Source organism: Triticum urartu, chromosome 5A, assembly GCF_056163025.1.
Source record: "Triticum urartu cultivar PI428250 chromosome 5A, HENAU_Tu73, whole genome shotgun sequence".
NCBI classification, from domain to species: Eukaryota; Viridiplantae; Streptophyta; class Magnoliopsida; order Poales; family Poaceae; genus Triticum; species Triticum urartu.
This window is the reverse complement of record NC_141877.1, coordinates 253,831,472-253,839,175: the sequence shown is the minus strand read 5'-3', so window position 1 is coordinate 253,839,175 and position 7,704 is coordinate 253,831,472. Positions and strand designations below refer to the sequence as shown.

Sequence of the window (7,704 nt, the reverse complement as noted above, 5' to 3'; positions counted from 1 at the left end):
TTGACACCCCCCTTCCCACAAAAATACTACCATAACCATTTGATTCCATCAAATTTTTGGAACTTTGGCATCTTTGCCTAGGGCTTCCACCACAACCTCCGCATAACCACCACCGACTTCCGCAACCTAACCAATTTTGTTCCTTATAGCATTTGTGGTTGCTTGAGTAGTGATTCGAGTCTCCTAAGGTGTTTAGGCTACTTAGGGATGATTTCTTCTTCATCAACCACCACCACCACCACCATCACTTCCGCATAGGCTTGCCCACCATACACTTCCACCAACCCAACTTAACCCAATTTTGTTTGTGTTGTGAGTTGTGTCTCCTAAGGTGTTTCGGCTACTTAGGGACCGTGCTTCCAACTCCGACACCATGTATAGTCCACCACCTTACCCTCCATTTCTGCATTGCCTACTCGCAAAACCCATCATTGCATTTCCGCAATCCCATCAAGCTTCCACAAAACCACCACCACCTCCCGCTACCACCATTTGACATTTGACATTTGAGATTTTGAGTTTGCGGTTTTTCCGTTTCCTAAGGTGTTTCGGCTACTTAGGGACGAGTCTCCATCATCTTGGTATCTCCATCAAGATCACCGCCACTCATCATCGACACGGACGGTAACCTCCATATCATCTTGGTATCGTGGTATCCCTCCATTGTATATTCCCTTGCCATTGCATTGATAACCCTAGCCCATTTTGCGTCACTTGCCTATCGAGACTAGCCTTTGAGTATTGCCGGCAACGTTACTTGTGCACATTAGTGATCTACACCGTACATTGCATACCATACCATATCATATTGGTATCATAGCATCTCGTGTGCCTCAAGTTTGTTCCCGCATATACACAATAGCTATCTTGGTTTGTGCATTGTGCAAAAGTGGCCATACAAAGAAAAAAAGAATAAGCTTTTAAGCAAAAGAGAAAGAGCAAAGAAGCTTGTAAGCAAGTGCCATAGCATCATACCACATTGCATATAAGATTGTCATATCTGATCATCTTGGATCATACCATCGGAACATCATACATATATAGCATACTTGGGATAGAAAGTTATCCATTTTGCATCCTATAGGTTGTGCACAAGTGTCGTATCCGCCTATAGAGCAATCGTGCTAGCGTCTCTCTTGAGTTGTGCAACACAAGCGTTTTCCATGGATTCCACATTTTGTGATCATCCTTGGTTGCACGAACCCATTTATCTATCCGTGTGTGCGTTTCCGTGTGCCACATATTGCTATTGGTCTACTTGTTTCACTTGCGAATTTGTGAATCTCTTTCAACATTATTGACTCTTGCTAACATTTTGCATCAAATTTTTTGTGCCACTATCCTCACCGAGCTCCACCATAAGCCTTACTTGTGTAGGTGTGAGAAACCGACAAGAATTGGTACCAATTGTGCTATTTCCTTGTCCACATTGGAGTGATCATTGATCCACTTTCAACTTCGGTCAAGGTACATTTGGTATTCGTTCTTATCTTCCTACCACTCACATTTTTCTTTTGGAGTGATGGATAGGCAAGGCATTTCATCTTCGGTCTACAACAACAACGACGAGTTCGATGCCACGAACAACTCCAACGACGCCAAGATGCAAGCTCAAATGGAGGAGATCAAAGCCCTGATCAAGTCGTACAAGCGATCTTCCTCATCTTCGAGAAGACGCTCAAGAGCACATGCCTCCGAGCTACCATCTCCGGCAAGATCACATCGGCATCGACACCATCACCAACAAAGACGTGAAGGTCAAGAGCTCAACACCACCAACTGCTCAATGACTTCACCATCTCCCTTAGCATCTTCACCAAGTGACTTCAAGGCATCTTCGCCTATGGACATACGACATCTTCGCCAACAAGCACCTCAAGACTACGCTCAAGAGAAGCTCCCCAAGCTCAAGTCCGCGACTTCCACGAGATACTATGACCTCGACACCGGCCACAACATTCCTTTCTATGGGACTCAAGAACCCGAGGAGTATCTCGAGTGGGAGCGCCTAATGGACGACTACCTCCAGCTACATCAAGTTCCTCCCGAAGATCAAGTGAAGTGCGCCAGAATGAACTTCCACGACTACGCGTCCACATGTGGCTTCACACACCTTCGGAGAGCTACGACATGAGTTGGCCCAAGACGAAGAGAGCTTTGCGGTGAGAGTTCGTGCCCCCAACCTACACGGAACAACTTCAATGCCAATTGGAGAACACCATCCAAGGATCCAAGTCTATCGACGAGTACTTCAAGGAGATGAAGATTGCCTTGCGACGAGCCGGCGTGGACGACCCCATTTTGATGAAGTTCCACTTCATGATGGGATTACACAACGATATCTCCAAGACGATCTTCCTCGAGAACTCCAAGTCCCTCGACGACAACTACATTGGTGCTCTGAAGGCGGAACAAGAACTCATGAAGGCCAAGGCTTCTCGACCCCAAGCACACTTCTCGAAGACCAAGCTCCAAGAAGGCGAGCATGAGGATAGTACCACCAAGATGTCCAAGCCCGACGAGCTCCAAGACGATGCTCCCAAGTTCGACTGCACCGCCATCCCTCTTTGTGGCATTGATGATGCCGAGTCTACTTTGACTCTTTTTCAAGATGGTGCGGCGACAAGTACGACTATGGAGACCCTCAAGGACCAAGCTTTGGAGGCGAGTGGCGAGGTGGCGAGAAAGGATGATGCTTCCATCTTAGGAGGTGAGAGTGATGATGTGCCATCTTCGGCCTTCATCCATGGCGACAGCGATGAGATGGTTGAGCATGGGATTTTCCCTTCGACCATGGCGACGTATGATGACTTGAGTGACTTTTGCCACCATATTAAGAGTGAGAGTGACTTCACTACTAGCCCCATATATGATGTGTTGCCACAATTCCCATGTCACGAGAGCCATAACCCCCACCACTTGAGTGAGATGAGTGACTCCACCATATGTGAGATTTAGGGAACCTACCTTGTGGGAGTGAGTGAACCACCACATAGAGAGAGTGAGATAGTTGATAGGTCATGTGAGGCCACTTTCGACACTAACGACTTGACCTCTACCTCTATTGTGTCTTCTCATTTGGTGCTAGGTCCCATCTATGATGACGCACCGATTCGTGATGACTTCGTCCTCCCTTTGGACAAGACAATGGCCATGGTGGAATATGATGCACCCCCCACATGGTTCCATCAAGATGAAGATGACCACCATTTGGTCTTTCCCACCTCACCTACACCACATGAGTGGAATGAAAAAGGATACTTGAACTTCGCGTCAACTTCCACGTCACGTGAGTTGACAATCCGAGCTCTTGAGAGCGAACCACCTTCTACCATGATGATTCTACATCGCACTTGCTTGTACTTTGGCATTGTGAAGGACGCACAAGGACACGCCTACAAGGTGACATCTTTCTTGAGCATGGATATGACGGATCATACTACTTGTGTTGCTTGCACCATGAGACTTATTGTTTATCTTGGACCACTTGATTGCACACATGTTAGAGATCTTGCTTCGACTTATCACTTTCACCGTTCCATGCATCATGATATATATGCCTTGTGTGTTGCATCCAATTCTTGGATTACTTGCTCCTCCCATATGTTTGGTTGCAACAATGTCATCACTTAACATATGCCATGTATCATTGATTGCTACATGCTTGCCTTGATTGCCTCACACATGATGAACAATTTCTCTTTCTATTATGTTGAGTGCCACACTCTATTCACTACACCCTATGCACATTATGCTTGGATTGTCTTGCACTTGACCCATGTGTTTAGACACTTCATTTCTTTTGGTGTTCTGAATGATTCCTATGCCTACCATAGACCTTTCATTGAGCGCTTTGCCCATGCTTGCTATGACTTTGAGGTAGATGCTTATTCTATTGCCATACATATTTGCATCTCTACCTCACATTTACATGCTTGTCCCCATGATATCTTTTATTGTGCTCGATTGATATGCTTACATGCCAAGTCACAATCCTTTGTCACACCATATGCTTTGCATGATGACGACACTTGTTTGGTGACTCACCTCTTGAATGCTTGGTTTTGCACTAACGCTCACCACATTTGTTTTTCCAAGTGTTTGTTGTCCCTACTCCTTTTCAAGGAATCACAAGACGGTGCGACATTGGAGAGTGCCCATTTCAAGCTTCAAGATGACAACTACTTGGTGAACGTCCACTTCTACACGGCGAAGCCATCTCTTTCCCATGGTGATTTGGTTTTTGATCCGAGGTCGGATCTTTCCCAAGGGAGGGGAGATGATGCGGAGCATCCTATGGACGTCACCATGTCAAGAGTTCGTTTGGTGAGTGACACGTGCTACATATACTTCACATACCCAAAGGTGAATCATCTCCTTTACACGTGCTCACTTGACCCCTTCGAGGATGGTATACTACTTGACACTCCACTCGTGCATGCATAGGTATTCTCGAAACACTACGGACGACGAGGAGGAGTGCAAGCGCCAAGGTACAACTACACCATCCGCGAGGGAAGCCTGGAAGCGACGACGGAAGAAGACGGAGCTGCTGATGCTACAGCGGCCGGACATCCGGGCCAAGGGCCGGACATCCGGTGCCTATGCAGCCGCCCAGGATCTGCACCAACAGAAGGCCAAGAGCTTCAGTGGCCGGACATTCGGCGCCAGCCCGGACATCCGGCGCCTCAGCAACGCCCGGACATCCGGCGACCAACCCCAGAAATCCGGCGACGCCTATCCAGAGAAGAACAGATTCGGCCACCGCCAGGCCGGACATCCGGCCAGTGCCCCGGACATTCGGCGTCTCGCGAATAGCCGGACATCCGGCCCCTAGCCCGAACATCCGGCGCCTGCCTGCGCACAGAGTCGGGCCAAAGGCCCATGTATCCCTCTTTCCCACTTACCCCTTCGTGGCTTAGACTATATATACTACTCCCCCTCCTCCTAGTTAGGGTTAGCGTTGTGATAGCTCATTTGAGAGATAGAGCTTCACTCATCCATATCGAAACTACTCCACGAGAGAGACCGCAGCCCCTCTATGGAGAAGATCCACCTTGGATTCAAGACCTCCTCACAAAGAAGACACCAAGACCTCCTCACGGAGAAGAACCGGTTACCCTTTGTATCGTCCCTTGTTGATCGTGGATCTTGTATCTCTCTTTGAGTTTCGAGGATCTAGCACATGTGTGATCATTCTTGTTGGTTTTAGTGTTTCTCTCGTGTTTCCCCTCGTGGTTCCCCTCGTTTTGCCCCTCATGTTCTTCGTGTTCATCGCAGGATCCGCTCCTTTCGTGAAAGATAGGCCGTATATGGTTCCACCCTACATCACATTCCATGGTCGGGTTGTTTCTTCGCTGGCGGTGTCCCTGTTGCGCTTGTTTGTCTTGCGGGCGTTGATGAGGTAGTACGCCTTGCGATCGCACAAGGCCTTGCTGATGATGAAGGGGCCCTCCCATGGGGAGGATAGCTTGTGTTGGCCGGTTTGCTCTTGGACGAGCCGGAGGATGAGGTCTCCCTCCCGGAAAGCGAGGGGCTTGATCTTCTTGCTGTGGTAATGCCTCAGGCCTTGCTGGTAGATGGCCGAGCGACTGAGCACTAGGAGACGTACTTCTTCGAGCAGGTCGACGCTGTCTTCGCGGGCTTCCTTGGCTTCGGCTTCCGTGTACATCATGACGCGCGGCGAGTCGAACTCGACATCGGTCGGGATGACAGCTTCTGCTCCGTAGACGAGGAAGAACGGGGTGAACCCGATCGACCAGTTTGGCGTGGTGCAGAGACTCTAGAGGACGGCTGACAACTCGTCAAGCCAACTGCCGGGCGAAACGGATGAGCGGCTCGATGAGTCGCGGTTTGATGCCGGATAGCATGAGGCCGTTAGCCCGCTCGACCTGGCCGTTGGAATACGGATGCGCGACGGAAGCCAGGTCGAGGCGGATGCCGGAGACGGAGCAGTACTTCGCGAGCGCGCCCTTGGAGAAGTTGGTGCCGTTGTCTGTGATGATGGTGTTCGGCATGCCGTAGCGCACCGCGATGTCCTTGACGAATCGAACGACCATTGGCCCGTTCATCTTCTTGATCGGCCTTGCTTCGATCCATTTGGTGAACTTGTCCACCGCCACCAGCAAATGTGTCATGCCGCCTCGAGCGGTCTTGAAGGCCCCCACCATGTCGAGTCCCTAGACCGCCGGCGATGGCGATGGCGGTGGTGTAGTCGGTGAGCCAGTCCTCCGGCTTCACGGTGCCGTTGTACTTGGGAGGCGTGAACCCTTTAGTAAAGGGCTCACCCCGGATGCGTGGCCCGAAGCATGCCGGTCCGACGGGGCCGGTCTCCTCCAGCTCTTGGGAGAGGGCGGGTCGGTCGAGGTGGTGACGGGCGTCGGTGTGGTCGATGGCGCGCGGGCCCAGCCGGTCGGTGACCGCGTCGCGGGGGGCCGGGTTGCCTCCAGTCGGATGTCGGCTGGGTTGGAGCAGAGGGTCGAGTCGGCGTCGAACCTCCGAGGCTGGCTCGTCGCCCAAGCCACCGGCGGTCGTTGGAGCGGGGTTGCGCTGGGTCTGGGTGCGGCCGGAGTGCGCCTCACCGGGTGGCGAGGACGCCGTGTGCTGGAAGTCGCCGGGTCAAGCGACGTGGGCGGAGCCGGATCCGGCCGGCTGGGCGAGTTGGTTGAGGCGGTTCTGCTACGCGTTGGCCGCAGCGAGGAGGTCGTTCACCCTCTTGAGGCGGTCCTACAACTCTTCGCCTGCGAGCTTGTCCAGGCCGACCGTAGCCACCTGGGCAACGCGCATGTTCTTCACGGGAGTCTCGTAGACAGGAGGGATGGCGCTGAAGGCGCGCCCGATCGCGTCGCCCCGGGCCCGCACGTCGGCGACCCGGCTTGGCTCGGGCGCGTCCGGCATGAAGTCGTAGGCGGCGTTGCGCTCCAGCTGAGCCGAGTCGAGGCGGCACTGCATGGCAGCGAGTGTCTCAGTGAGGTCCAGCAGGCGCTGGTGGTCCTCGTCGAGGCGAGTCCGGGCCTCGGTGATGTCGGAGGCATCGATGTCGGTGCCAATGGGGACGCGAAGGCTCTGCATCATGGCGCACAGAGGGTTGGGCGGGATAGCCCGCTCCGCTGCGGCCCTGGCTTCGGCGGCCTTCCTTGCCGCGCTGGAGGAGGAAGCGGCGCTGATGTCGGTGACGAAAACCTCCACGCAGAGGTCTATCGCCCCGGCAGGAGTGCCGCCGCCGAGGGAAAGGGGGGAGTCGGAAAAGTCAAGTACCTCGCTGGGGTACTCGTCGGCTGCAGGCGCGTCGGAGATGCGCAACACGGCAAAGGAGGCGCCGAGTGTGTCGATGACATCGTCCGCCAGCGTGACGGGCTCGTCGGAGTCGGAGAGGAGCCTCGTCTGAAGCATGCTCCCGGCCAGGACCTCGAGCTGCCCCACGGTGGGCGCCAACTGTCGTGGTGGGCGCACGATAGATGCCAAGGGATGACTAAAGAGAGGAGGAGGCTCGAGGGCACTGGTGGGCTCCAGAGGCAAGGTCGGCATGAGCGAGCGCGGGACGCAAGACATACCCAGGTTCGGGGCTCTCCGGAGAGATAACACCCCTAGTCCTGCCGAGCATGGTTTATATGTAACAGTACAGGGTTGCTCCTGGAGCTGTATGGAGGAAGAAGGAAGGCTGACCAAGGCTTAGGCGGCTTCCTCTCCTCGGGTGCTGCTTGC

The 7,704-nt window shown here is 52.9% G+C and overlaps 1 pseudogene; it reads left to right on the top strand.

Moving 5' to 3' along the window:
- The first annotated feature begins 2,634 nt into the window (after window positions 1–2,634).
- Window positions 2,635–3,814, top strand: LOC147970963 (uncharacterized; annotated as a pseudogene).
- The last annotated feature ends 3,890 nt before the right edge of the window (window positions 3,815–7,704 follow it).